A 12,834-nucleotide genomic window follows, 5' to 3' on the forward strand; every position below is an offset into this window, starting at 1 on the left:
CTTGTTTGGCCATTTGCACTAAATGACTTTGTTAGGCAAATTATGTAAATTGAATACAGTTTTTATAATACAGGTGTATTAGTGAGAAGAATGGGATTCTTTTCGGGGGATAACACTTCTTTTAATTGGGGTCCATAGCAATTGATGGCAAATGTTCATCTGTTAATGATGAAATTTGTAGTGAGATTTTACAAATGTCATCTTTTAAAAATATTAATTAATTTATCATTTTTGTCTGCGTTGGGTCTTCGTTGTGCGCAGGCTTCCTCTAGTTGTGGCAAGTGGGGGCTACTCTTCGTTGCGGTGCGCGGGCTTCTCATTGCGGTGGCTTCTCTTGTTGCAGAACATGGGCTCTAGGCTTGCGGGCTTCAGTAGTTGAGGTGCGTGCGCTCAGTAGTTGTGGCAGATGGGCTTAGTTGCTCTGAGGCATGCGGGATCTGTTCCGGACCAGGGCTCAAACCCTTGTCCCTGGCATTGGCAGGTGGATTCTTAACCACTGTGCCACCACGGAAGTCCCCATATGTCATCTTTGAAAACGTTTTTTCACACAGGTCCTGCCAAATACTAATCTTAATCCATGAGCATATGATTTTAATTGAGCATATTTATCACTTGGAAGGCTTTATAGAATTCTGTTAGATTCTTTTCTCGATATTTGCTGTTTAGCCTGCCCTTACACTGCACATTAATCATTTCCAATTGATGATTAGATGGAAGTTCCTTAGTTGTGTTTAGATGGATTTTGAAATATGGAGATTTCCTTTGCACTTGCATTGAGGAAATATGGTAAAACTGTAGTTTGAGCTAAGAAAATATGTCTGCTTCAAATTTGTGTGGGACTGGAGATCTCATTGCTTGTTTTAACGTTCGACAGTACAGGAAATGAAAAAAGTAACAACATTACTTGTGATTCAAACAATGTATGTTCATTTTAATTTGCTGTAGTATGTTTCCCATAGAAGTGCTGTTTTGTCTTGTTAATTTTCAAATGGATTTATTAAGAGACGTTATTAAGTGTGCAGCAAAAGCTAATTTCCAAAGCCATAAAGTATTCAGTAATAGTGTTTAAGGGTGATTCGTCTTCAGAAAAATTGCAAATTCAGTCTTTTGGGTTTTTTTTAGAGTATTTATTTATTTAGGCTGCGCCGGGTCTTTGTTGCGGCATGTGGGATCTTTAGTTGTGGCATGTGGACTCTTAGTTGTGGCATGCATACTCTTAGTTGCAGCATGCATGTGGGATCTAGTTCCCCGACCAGGGATTGAACCCGGACCCCCTGCATTGGGAAAATGGAGTCTTAACCGCTGGACCACCAGGGAAGTCCCTCAAATTCAGCCTTGAGCTTAAAAAAAAAAAAAAACCACACAATAAAATTTTATGGCTGCTAAGCCATTTAACTGCTGTTTAGTAGGCAAGTCAGGATTCACCTTCTGTTTCTGACAGAAATTCATAGAACTGATGAATCCATTACAGCAGTGGATTGAGAGCAATTGAAGGTCACTCTTGACAATACTGGATCAATAGCATGTGATAGATTTTTTTGCAGAATACTTGCTGATGAACAGTACAGTGAATAAACCATTTGCTTGAAATACTTTACATTTTCACAGGCTTTGTAAATTTGTCCAGCTAAGCCCTTTTTTGTCCACACGTTTTTACCACCATTATTTGTGCACATCTTAGCAGATTCAAGTTCAGGTTGTATTGAATTAATGTTCTCTCAACCTTTGTGAAAAGATTCTTGCCAGTGGTTGTTCCACACAGACTGTTTTGTTCATAGTGTTCAGTCACTTCAGACTCAGCGTTGACGTCACTAAACAACTGAGCAGTTTCAGTAATATCTGTTGAATCATCTAGAGCCATGGAACACCACTCACAATCATTTGCCTTTTTTTAAAAATAAATTTATTTTGAACAGTTTGATTTACAGACAGTCTCAGAAAATAGTACAGGGTGTTCCTATATATACCCCCATGTCCATTTCACCTGTTAATGCCTTGCCTTAGTATAGTACATTGGTCACAACTAATGTACCAATATTGGTACATTGGTATATTCTTTATATATATATATTATATATATATATTTAACATCTTTATTGGGGTATAATTGCTTTACAGTGGTGTATTAGTTTCTGCTTTATACCAAAGTGAATCAGTTATACATATACATATGTTCCCATATCTCTTCCCTCTTGCGTCTCCCTCCCTCCCACTCTCCCTATCCCACCCCTCCAGGCGGTCACAAAACATCGAGCTGATATCCCTGTGCTATGCGGCTGCTTCCCACTAGCTATCTACCTTACGTTTGTTAGTGTATATATGCCCATGCCTCTCTTTCGCTTTGTCACAGCTCACCCTTCCCCCTCCCGATATCCTCAAGTCCGTTCTCCAGTAGCTCTGTGTCTTTATTCCTGTCTTACCCCTTGGTTCTTCATGACATTTTTTTTTTCTTGAATTCCATATATATGTGTTAGCATACGGTATTTGTCTTTCTCTTTCTGACTTACTTCACTCTGTATGACAGACTCTAGGTCTATCCACCTCATTACAGATAGCTCAATTTCGTTTCTTTTTATGGCTGAGTAATATTCCATTGTATATATGTGCCACATCTTCTTTACCGTTCATCTGATGATGGGCTCTTAGGTTGTTTCCATCTCCGGGCTATTGTAAATAGAGCTGCAATGAACATTTTGGTACATGACTCTTTTTGAATTTTGGTTTTCTCAGGGTATATGCCCAGTAGTGGGATTGCTGGGTCATATGGTAGTTCTATTTGTAGTTTTTTAAGGAACCTCCGTACTGTGCTCCATAGTGGCTGAACCAATTCACATTCCCACCAGCAGTGCAAGAGTGTTCCCTTTTCTCCACACCCTCTCCAGCATTTATTGTTTCTAGATTTTTTGATGATGGCCATTCTGACTGGTGTGAGATGATATCTCATTATAGTTTTGATTTGCATTTCTCTAATGATTAATGATGTTGAGCATTCTTTCATGTGTTTGTTGGCAGTCTGTATATCTTCTTTGGAGAAATGTCTGTTTAGGTCTTCTGCCCAGTTTTGGATTGGGTTGTTTGTTTTTTTGTTACTGAGCTGCATGAGCTGCTTGTAAATTTTGGAGATTAATCCTTTGTCAGTTGCTTCATTTGCAAATATTTTCTCCCATTCTGAGGGTTGTCTTTTGGTCTTGTTTATGGTTTCCTTTGCTGTGCAAAAGCTTTGAAGTTTCATTAGGTCCCATTTGTTTATTTTTGTTTTTATTTCCATTTCTCTAGGAGGTGGGTGCCTTACAGTTAGGTCTTTAATCCATTTTGAGTTTATTTTTGTGTATGGTGTTAGGGAGTGATCTAATCTCATACTTTTACATGTACCTGTCCAGTTTTCCCAGCACCACTTATTGAAGAGGCTGTCCTTTCTCCACTGTACATTCCTGTCTCCTTTATCAAAGATAAGGTGACCATATGTGCGTGGTTTTTATCTCTGGGCTTTCTATCCTGTTCCATTGATCTATCTTTCTGTTTTTGTGCCAGTACCATACTATCTTGATTACTGTAGCTTTTTGTATAGTCTGAAGTCAGGGAGCCTGATTCCTCCAGCTCTGTTTTTCGTTCTCAAGATTGCTTTGGCTATTCGGGGTCTTTTGTGTTTCCATACAAATTGTGAAATTTTTTGTTCTAGTTCTGTGAAAAATGCCAGTGGTAGTTAGATAGGGATTGCATTGAATCTATAGAATGCTTTGGGTAGTAGAGTCATTTTCACAATGTTGATTCTTCCAATCCAAGAACATGGTATATCTCTCCATCTATTTGTATCATCTTTAATTTCTTTCATCAGAGTCTTACAATTTTCTGCATTCAGGTCTTTTGTCTCCTTAGGTAGGTTTATTCCTAGATATTTTATTCTTTTTGTTGCTGTGGTAAATAGGAGTGTTTTCTTGATTTCACTTTCTGATTTTTCATCGTTAGTGTATAGGAATGCCAGAGATTTCTGTGCATTTTGTATCCTGCTACTTTACCAAATTCATTGATTAGCTCTAGTAGTTTTCTGGTAGCATCTTTAGGATTCTCTATGTATACTATCATGTCATCTGCAAACAGTGACAGCTTTACTTCTTTTCCGATTTGGATTCCTTTTATTTGGTATATTCTTACTAACTAAAATTCATACTTTATTCAGATTTCCTTAGGGTTTTTTTTTTTTTTTTTTGAGGTACGCAGGCCTCTCACTGTCGTGGCCTCTCCTGTTGTGGAGCACAGGCTCCGGACACGCAGGCTCAGCGGCCATGGCTCATGGGCCCAGCCGCTCTGCGGCATGCGGGATCCCCCGGACCGGGGCATGAACCGGTGTCCCCTGCATCGGCAGGCGGACTCTCAATCACTGTGCCACCAGGGAAGCCCTTTTTTTTTTTAATTTTTAATTTTTAAAAATTTTTTGGCTGTACAGCGAGGCATGTGGGATCTTTAGTTCCCTGACCAGGGATCGAACCCATGCTCCCTGCAGTGGAAGCACAGAGTCTTAACCACTGGACCACCAGGGGAAGTCCCCAGATTTCCTTAGTTTTTACCTAATGTCCTTTTCTGTTCCAGGATCTCATCTAGGATATACATTAAATTGTTGTCTCCTTAGGCTTCTCTTGGCTGTGACAATTTCTCACACTTATTTTTGGGGACCTTGACAGTTTTGAGGAGTACTGGTTAGCTGTATTGTAGAATGTCCCTCAATTGGGATTTGTCTAATATTTTTCTAATGATTTATACTAGTGTTATGGATTTGGGGGAGAAAGAACACAGAGGTAAAGTGCCATGTCGTATCAAGGAATACATGCGATCAGTGTGACTTCTTGTTTAGCTGTGATTATCTGGCTAGGTTTCTCCAAAAAATTACTCCCTCCCCTCCCTGCCACAGTGTGTACTCTTTGGAAGAAAATCGCTAGGCATACCACGTCCACTTAAGGAGTGGAGAGTTATAGTCCACCTCCTTGAGGGTGGCGTATATACATAAATTATTTGTAATTCTTCTGCCTGGGAGTTTGGTCTTTTCTCATCCATTTATTTATTTATTCAGTCACTTATTTATATCAATATGGACTCATGGGTATTTTTGTTATAATCCAGTACTTTATTTTGTTCTAATTTTTTTTTTTTTTGCGGTACGCGGGCCTCTCACTGTTGTGGCCTCTGCCGTTGCGGAGCACAGGCTCCGGACGCGTAGGCTCAGCGGCCATGGCTCACGGGCCTAGCCGCTCCGCTGCATGTGGGATCCTCCCGGACCGGGGCACGAACCTGTGTCCCCTGCATCGGCAGGCGGATTCTCAACCACTGCGCCACCAGGGAAGCCCTGTTCTAATTTTTTGACTTTTACTATTGAGAGCTCTTTCAGTTGGACGGGAGTGTCCTTTTGACATACCCCCTTTATTGTGTGTGGTGGTGTTTTTTGTTGTTGTTTAGCACTTCCTCACTTTGTGGCACTATAAGATACTCCCAAGCTCATACTGTGAATCCCCTCCCCCAGCCCTAGATTCAGCCATTTCTCCAAGGGGCCCTGGTTTCTTTTATTGGAGAATGGTATTAGAAATCAAGATCTGGGTGCTAGGTGTGCACATTGCTACTGGAGGGTTATTCCTTCCACATCTTCTCAGCTGACAAAGCAAGGAAATACATCTGTATACTAACAGATATTCCATATACTTATAGAAATATCTAAGTATTTCTTATTTCTACATATCTTCATTTGTATCTGTATTAAGCTGGACATGAATTAACTGATATCTCCAACTCTAATCCAGTACCTCATTGATCATTCTAGTCTCTTCCTTTTTTATCTATAATCTCCCTCTCCCAACAGTGAGAAACTTGGCTCTCACCATTTGCCATCCAATTACTCATTAGTTCCAGTATACATGTAGTGTAGTGGTTTCAGGATTGTTAACCTGTACCCTTTAACAGCTTTACAACTAGAAGACTTTAACAAGTAGAACACAGTGGTTATATGCAGTTCCTTTTGCTTTTTATCTTCTCATTTCACTTATTTCCATAGTTAACTTAGGTTAGCACCCTTCCTCTCCACCTGCCCTATTTTTTAATTGACTACTTATATTGCTCCCATTGTTCTCAGCCCTTCAAATCAAAAGGCAAATAGTCTTAAACACGTTCATTTTCTTGAGACACATTTTTTAGGCTCTTGCAGTCAAACATAATTTAATTAACTCACTATAGATAAACGACTTTCCTCCTTATGCTAACAGATACAACACTCAGAAACTTACTTTGGTTGTAGCCTTATTTTTGTTTATTTTTATTTTGTTTTTATGAAGGTTTTCTGTTGTGATAAGATACTCTGTTTTAAATTTTTAAAAAATTTCCAGCAGTTGTGAGTTGTGAGTTGGGAATATTGTGTGAGTGCTTAGTTTGGTAATGTCGACACATACTGTGTTCTTGGCACAGCTATGGTATCTTTTCATAGTAAACACAATGTGTTGCCATCTAATTGGATTAAAAAAAAAGCACCCACGCTCCATGTGTGATATGACAGAATACATGGTACTTGAAATGCTTTTTATTTTTATTTATTTATTTTAAAGATTATTTATTTATTTTTGGCTGTTTTGGGTCTTAGTGGCTGCACGTGGGCTTTCTCTAGTTGCAGCAGGCAGGGGCTACTCTGTTGTGGCGCGCAGGCTTCTCATTGCAGTGGCTTCTCTTGTTGTGGAGCACGGGCTTCCGTAGTTGTGGCTCACGGGCTCAGTAGTTGTGGCTCGCGGGCTCTAGAGCGCAGGCTCAGTAGTTGTGACACACAGGCTTAGTTGCTCTGCGGCATGTGAGATCTTCGTGGACCAGGGCTCAAACCCGTTTCCCCCGCATTGGCAAGCGGATTCTTAACCACTGTGCCACCAGGGAAGTCCCTGAAATGCTTTTTAGTTACAATTGCTTCACCACAGTTTGTAGCAGCGCAGAGTGGTAAGACCACTGCTTTTAGTCACTTTTGCAACTACTCTGCTGTTGTAGTGTGAAAGCAGTTATCTATAAACAAATGAACCTGGCTGTGTTCCAGTAAAACTTCATGGATACTGAAATTGGAATTTCATAGAATTTTCACACGTCATGAAATACTTTTTTTTTTTTGCGGTACGTGGGCCTCTCACTATTGTGGCCTCTCCTGTTGCGGAGCACAGGCTCTAGGCATGCGGGCTTCAGTAGTTGTGGCCCACGGGCTCTAGAGCACAGTGCAGTTGTTGAGTGTGGGCTTTGTTGCTCCGCAGCATGTGGGATCTTCCAGACCAGGGCTCGAACCCATGTACCCTGCATTGGAAGGCGGATTCCTAACCACTGTGCCACCAGGGAAGCCCTCACTTTTATTCAACTTGATTTTGAAAGTAGACACATTAGTCCTTAAGTATTGTAGAAGCATCATGTGCCTTGTGGTCTTTTTCTTTTTTTGGCTGTGCAGTGCGGCATTCGGGATCTTAGTTCCCCGACCAGGGATTGAACCTGCGTCCCCTGCACTGGAAGGCGGATTCTTAACAGCTGGACCTCCAGGGAAGTCCCTGCATGGTGGTTTAAAGGATTAGCTTTAACCTCAGGTTCATAGGAGCAGACAAGGTCATCTTTGTGCTTCCTTATCTTCTGCATTTCTCAATAAAAGATTATCAGGGGTGCTTGAGGTGAGATACGAAAAAACATTTCAAATCTTTAACTGTAGGAAGTAAAAATGCTTTAACTGTAGGAAGTAAAAACTTAGAATGTTAGTGCTCACTGTTTGGATTTAGGAGCTATGTTGTTATGTAAGGTATAGTGTATAGAACGTGGGGGCATTCTGAGCTGCACTCTAGTCTAAGCCACTGCCGTCCTTTTCCTGGATAGTTGTAGGCAATATCTAACAATTTCTTCTGCTCTTGCCCTGTTAAGGTCTGTTCTACACTCAGCAGCCAAGATCCTTTTAGAACGTGATTCTGGTCCTTACTCCTCTGCTCAAAACAGTGCTGTGGCTGCCTACGTAACCTGTAGGAAAGCCAAAGTCCTTACGATGGCTTGCAAGGCCCTTTCCATTCACCCATGTCTCTGATCTCATCTGATCTTCCAGCTGTTCCCTGGAAACTGTTGGCATTGCAGCCACTCTGTTTTTCTGTCTTCCTCAGATACACCAGGCATGTTCCCTCCGCAGGGTCTTTGCACTTGCTCTTTCCTCTATTTGGTCCCTTTTGCCTTCAGATAAAGTACAGCATACTGTTTCTGTTAATCTCTGGCCACAGTACATAAAAGAGTAACTCTTATTCCTCATGTGCTCCCATCTGCCCCTTAGAATGTAAGCTCCAGGAATGAAGAGATATTTTTAAAATTTATTTATTTTTGCCTGTGTTGGGTCTTTGTTGCTGTGCGCCAGCTTTCTCTAGTTGCGGTGAGCGGGGGCTACTCTTCGTTGTGGTGCGCTGGCTTCTCATCGAGGTGGCTTCTCTTCTCTCGTAGGGCACAGGCTCTAGGCGTGTGGGCTTCAGTAGTTGTGGCACACACGCTCAGTAGGTGTGGCTCGCGGGCTTAGTTGTTCCAAGGCATGTGGGACCTTCCCAGACCAGGGATGAAACCCATATCTCCTGCATTAGCAGGCAGATTCTTAACCACTGGGCCACTAGGGAAGTCCCTGAGGAGATTTTTAATTGCTGAATCTCTGTTGCCTAAAATAGTGCCTGGCAATGTAGTAGGTACTTAATAAATTTTTTGTTGAAGTAAGTGGACAGTTAAAATGGAAATTGTGTAGAAGGGAAAAAGATAACATTGTCGGTAGTGCTGTGGTGTCCTTGCTAATATACTCTGACGAAAGGCAGGTCGGGAGAATGAGGCTGAAAAGCACGCCTGTCACTGTCCCGATGACTCAAGCAGGACAAGTTTGGGGGTGCATAAAAATTGGTGGCAGGCGACTTAGGGCTTCAGGTGTCTCCTTGCTGTCATAGAATAACTAAGAGCCAGAGCCTCAGATTTGCTTCTCCACCCATTGCAACAATGGAAAATTGAAGATTTGTTGCGATGAGAAAATTCTTGCCAGTGTCGAAGAGGTTAATTAATAGGGAAGAAACATGATGGGGTAGAAAAAGGAAGATTGTGTGTGTGTGTGTTTGTTAACTGGCTAGAATTTTAAAGGTGGATGTATTGGAATAGTTCTTTAATCAGTGCATTGTAGAGTAAGCGGTTCCCAGTTTTGTAGCAGTCATCGGGGGTTCCCTCAAGCTGACCGGTGTCAATAGCCCCTGTGCCTCTGCAGTTAGAAACGGAAAGTTTCGGTTGATGAAACCTAGGATGAATTCCCAGAATGAGTTGCAAGAATATATGCAAAAGTATTGTGAAAGAATGAGTTTTTGTAAGTGCTGTATTTTTGCTATTTATCAACTAAGAGAATATATACCAACATTGTCATTACTTTGCCAAATGGTCTGACTGAATAGTAATTTCATCTGGATAAGTCTTAGTTTTAACAGTAGGTTTTTGTTGCCTCTTTGTAATGTTAATTACCGGATAACCTTTGGTATAGGTCAAGAGTTTATTGCTTGTGTGTTCAGTTTATTCAGTGGACACATATCAGTGTATATAGAGTTTGCAGCCTTGTGAGGTAAGTTGACATATTAACAGACATAATGATACGCGTGTAAGGAGAACCATGTCAAGGGTAACAGAGAAGCAATACTTAACCCAGCCTGGGTGAGCCAGGGACAGCTTGCTGGGGAAGGAGAGCCTCGTAAGAATGAGTAGGAGTTTGCTGAGAGGGGAGTTGAGGGCTCCCCACTACTGAGAGACTATAGCTTAAGGAAATGCATTCTCCTCTCTCCTGGCTAAATAGGCAAGGATTCAGCTATGTGCAAACCACAGGTTCAGAGAAAGCTAAGGTGGGTATCCTTGATTGAGTCAATGAATAAGTGAAAAAAGAGAAGATTAATGTCAAGACTGCATTTTCAGATTATGTAATTCTTAGATGCCTTCCTACTTTACAGTATTATGAATGAATGAAAAAACTTTAATCTAGGAGTGAGGACGTTAATTACATACTGAGCTTGCTGATCTTGGAACTTTGTTTTCCTGTTTGTTTGGGATAATACTACATTGCTTTGCTATATGGCCATGTTAGTAGTATTTGGATCTGGGAATATTTAAACAACTGGATCTGAAGGGTTTTTTTGTGCTTTGAGGGATGAGTGTGGGGAGTTAGTTTAACTTGAAATGTATTTGTTAAATTTAGTTCAGCGTACTTGAAAGTTTTTTGTTTCAAGCATCTAATTCTTCTGAAGTTATTCTCCAGGTTGAATTATGGAGTTTGCAAATTAAACTTGTATAATGCAAACCATAGCACCTGAAATATTGCCAGTGAAAGTATCAGGTTACAAGAGGAAGGTTTTAGCTTTCCATACTTTCCAACCTTACTATAGGAGGTTGGGTGGATGAAAATAAGTATGAGAGACCCTCAGGCCCAGTATACTTTGGGAGAGAATCCTTGTGTCCACTTGGAGTTAAGTTGAGGGCTAGAGGAGAGTTTCTGCTTATAGATTCCAAGCATCTGTATTTCAAGATGTGATCTGCAAGGTTTGGGTAGCTGTTTTATCACTGCTTATTTCTTCTCATTCCAGAGTTGTATCCTGACTTTGTAAATTGGAGAAGCCAGCGCGGCACTGCCAGTATTCTTTAAGGTAGTGTCTGTTTGGGGTCTCGTGCAAGTTGAATCATTGTTCAAATAAGGTAAATGCATGGCAGTAAAAGGAACTAACAATAACTTCGTTGGCTTACAGAGCCAGTCTTATGTTGTTTATCCAGAAGATTCCTTAATAGAAGTTCTGGGTTCTTATTAAACAATATTTATCTTTCAGTTTAAAAAACTGAAATAGCTGATAAAGTAGCCGCTCTCCTCTCTGATTCCATCCCAAGTTGTAGAATCAGCAGTTACTTTCTTACTTTAACTAACTTTTGAGTTTTTAAATAACATATGTTTATTCACTTGGACATACTGAAAAAGATCAGCCATAAACTTGACACATATACAGTCACTGTTAATAGTTCGGTGAACAGTCCCTTGTCATGCGTATGTTACTCTGATATGTGTGTATATAATCAAAATTGGAGTTGTGTTTTTTGTCACTTGGTTCTTGTTAACAAGAAAAGTTTTCTGTGTTTGCATTTTTAAATGACTCATGGCATTTCATCATTGGATGTACCATATAATTTATCTAACTAGTTCCTTTTTGGTAAACATTTAGGCTTTTCTCTCATTTTTCCGGGTGTTAGGTAGCTGTGTGATGGACGTGAATAAATTTATGCATACAGTTGATTTCCCCCCATAGTACAGTTTCTTCTCAAATTTTAAAAAACATTTTACATATTTATTTAAACCTTTTTTGTTTTACTTTTTATTAATACATGTACAAAAACCCTATACGTAGTCATGTCAGACCATCAGCTCCACAGGGCTTTTTATGAAAAACAGTCCCTCCCGCCCCCTTTTCAGTCCCTAGAAGCAATCATTTCCAACTCTTTACTGTTTCTTTCGGTATTACCTCTAAAATAATAAGCTTATTTTGCTACTTACAGATTTTTCAGTTTTGGGTATTATCTATTAACTTTCTACTTTGGATAGTGGTAGAATTCTCTGACCACCTCACATGTCCACATTTATTGTCACTCTGGTTGTAATTGAATTTTGGTTAGAGCAGTATTCACTGTTAACAATATTAAGGTTATGTATAGCTTGTTCACAGACAAATGTTGTATGGTATGGTTAATTTTTTTTTTTCTGTACAACTTTTTGTTTTCTCTATTGTTAATAATTATCCTTTTCTGGTCTGCTTTGTTTAGTTTCTATGTTCTTATCAGTAATTTCTTTCTAAACTCTACCCAGAAGTGTAAATTCTTCCTCAATACTTTAAGCATTTTGGTTATATTATAAATTTTATCTTAGAGATTTTTAAAAAAATATTTATTTATTTATTTGGTTGCACCTGGTCTTGTGGCAGGCGGGTTCCTTAGTTGCGGCTTGAGGGCTCCTTTTAGTTGTGGCTCACCAGCTCCTTAGTTGTGGCATGCGAACACTTAGTTGTGGCATGCATGTGGGATCTAGTTCCCCGACCAGGGATTGAACCGAGGCCCCTTGCATTGGGAGCGCAGGGTCCTAACCACTGCACCACCAGGGAAGTCCCCTTAGAGATATTTTCTAATCTGCTTCATTCTGAACATGTGCTCTAGGCAGCTGGGATGTTGTTATCACATCATCATCATCCTGATGATTTTTCCTACCTGTTTTCGGTTTTGTTAATGGTAAGAAGAAGGAATCTAACATTTTGTATTAAGTCATTAATCAGTTGTCCCAACTGTTCACTAATACTGAGTGTTTTTATTATTGTTGCCTTATTTCATCTTTAAATACTTAGTGATAACAAGCGCTTCTTCTCTCTCCAGACTCAGCAAGCAAAGTATAATTGATATTTCCATACTTCTTATTTTTCACCATGTGGAACTATGACAGTTCTTCAAGAGACTTAAGTATTGGAAACTAGAAAACAAAGACTAGAAGGACATGTACATAGGAAGCCAGTTGCATAATTTAAAAAATAAGTATACTGGATTTTCCCCTCTAAGATCCTTTGTCTTTTAAAGCTGCTTTTGATTTTTTTGATTAATTCAGTCAGTAGACGCTTGAGTGCTTGTTACCGTGCCTGTTCTCTGTTGCTAGGGATAACTGGCAATGAGCAAGACAAACAGGACCCCCATTTTTTTTTTTTTTTGCTGTACGTTGTTGTGGCCTCTCCCGTTGTGGAGCACAGGCTCCGGACGCGCAGGCCCAGTGGCCATGGCTCACAGGCCCAG

The 12,834-nt window shown here is 40.2% G+C and overlaps 1 protein-coding gene across 1 annotated transcript in view; it reads left to right on the forward strand.

Annotated features, from left to right (window-relative positions):
* Positions 1-12,834, forward strand: part of THRAP3 (thyroid hormone receptor associated protein 3) — a 75,830-nt gene that overhangs the window by 18,015 nt on the left and 44,981 nt on the right. Inside the window, 1 exon segment of the mRNA XM_032625465.1 lies at positions 10,608-10,716. The gene's annotated coding sequence lies outside the window, so the exon portion shown is untranslated.

The sequence above is a fragment of the Phocoena sinus genome, chromosome 1 (assembly GCF_008692025.1).
Source record: "Phocoena sinus isolate mPhoSin1 chromosome 1, mPhoSin1.pri, whole genome shotgun sequence".
In the NCBI taxonomy this organism is placed as follows: domain Eukaryota; kingdom Metazoa; phylum Chordata; class Mammalia; order Artiodactyla; family Phocoenidae; genus Phocoena; species Phocoena sinus.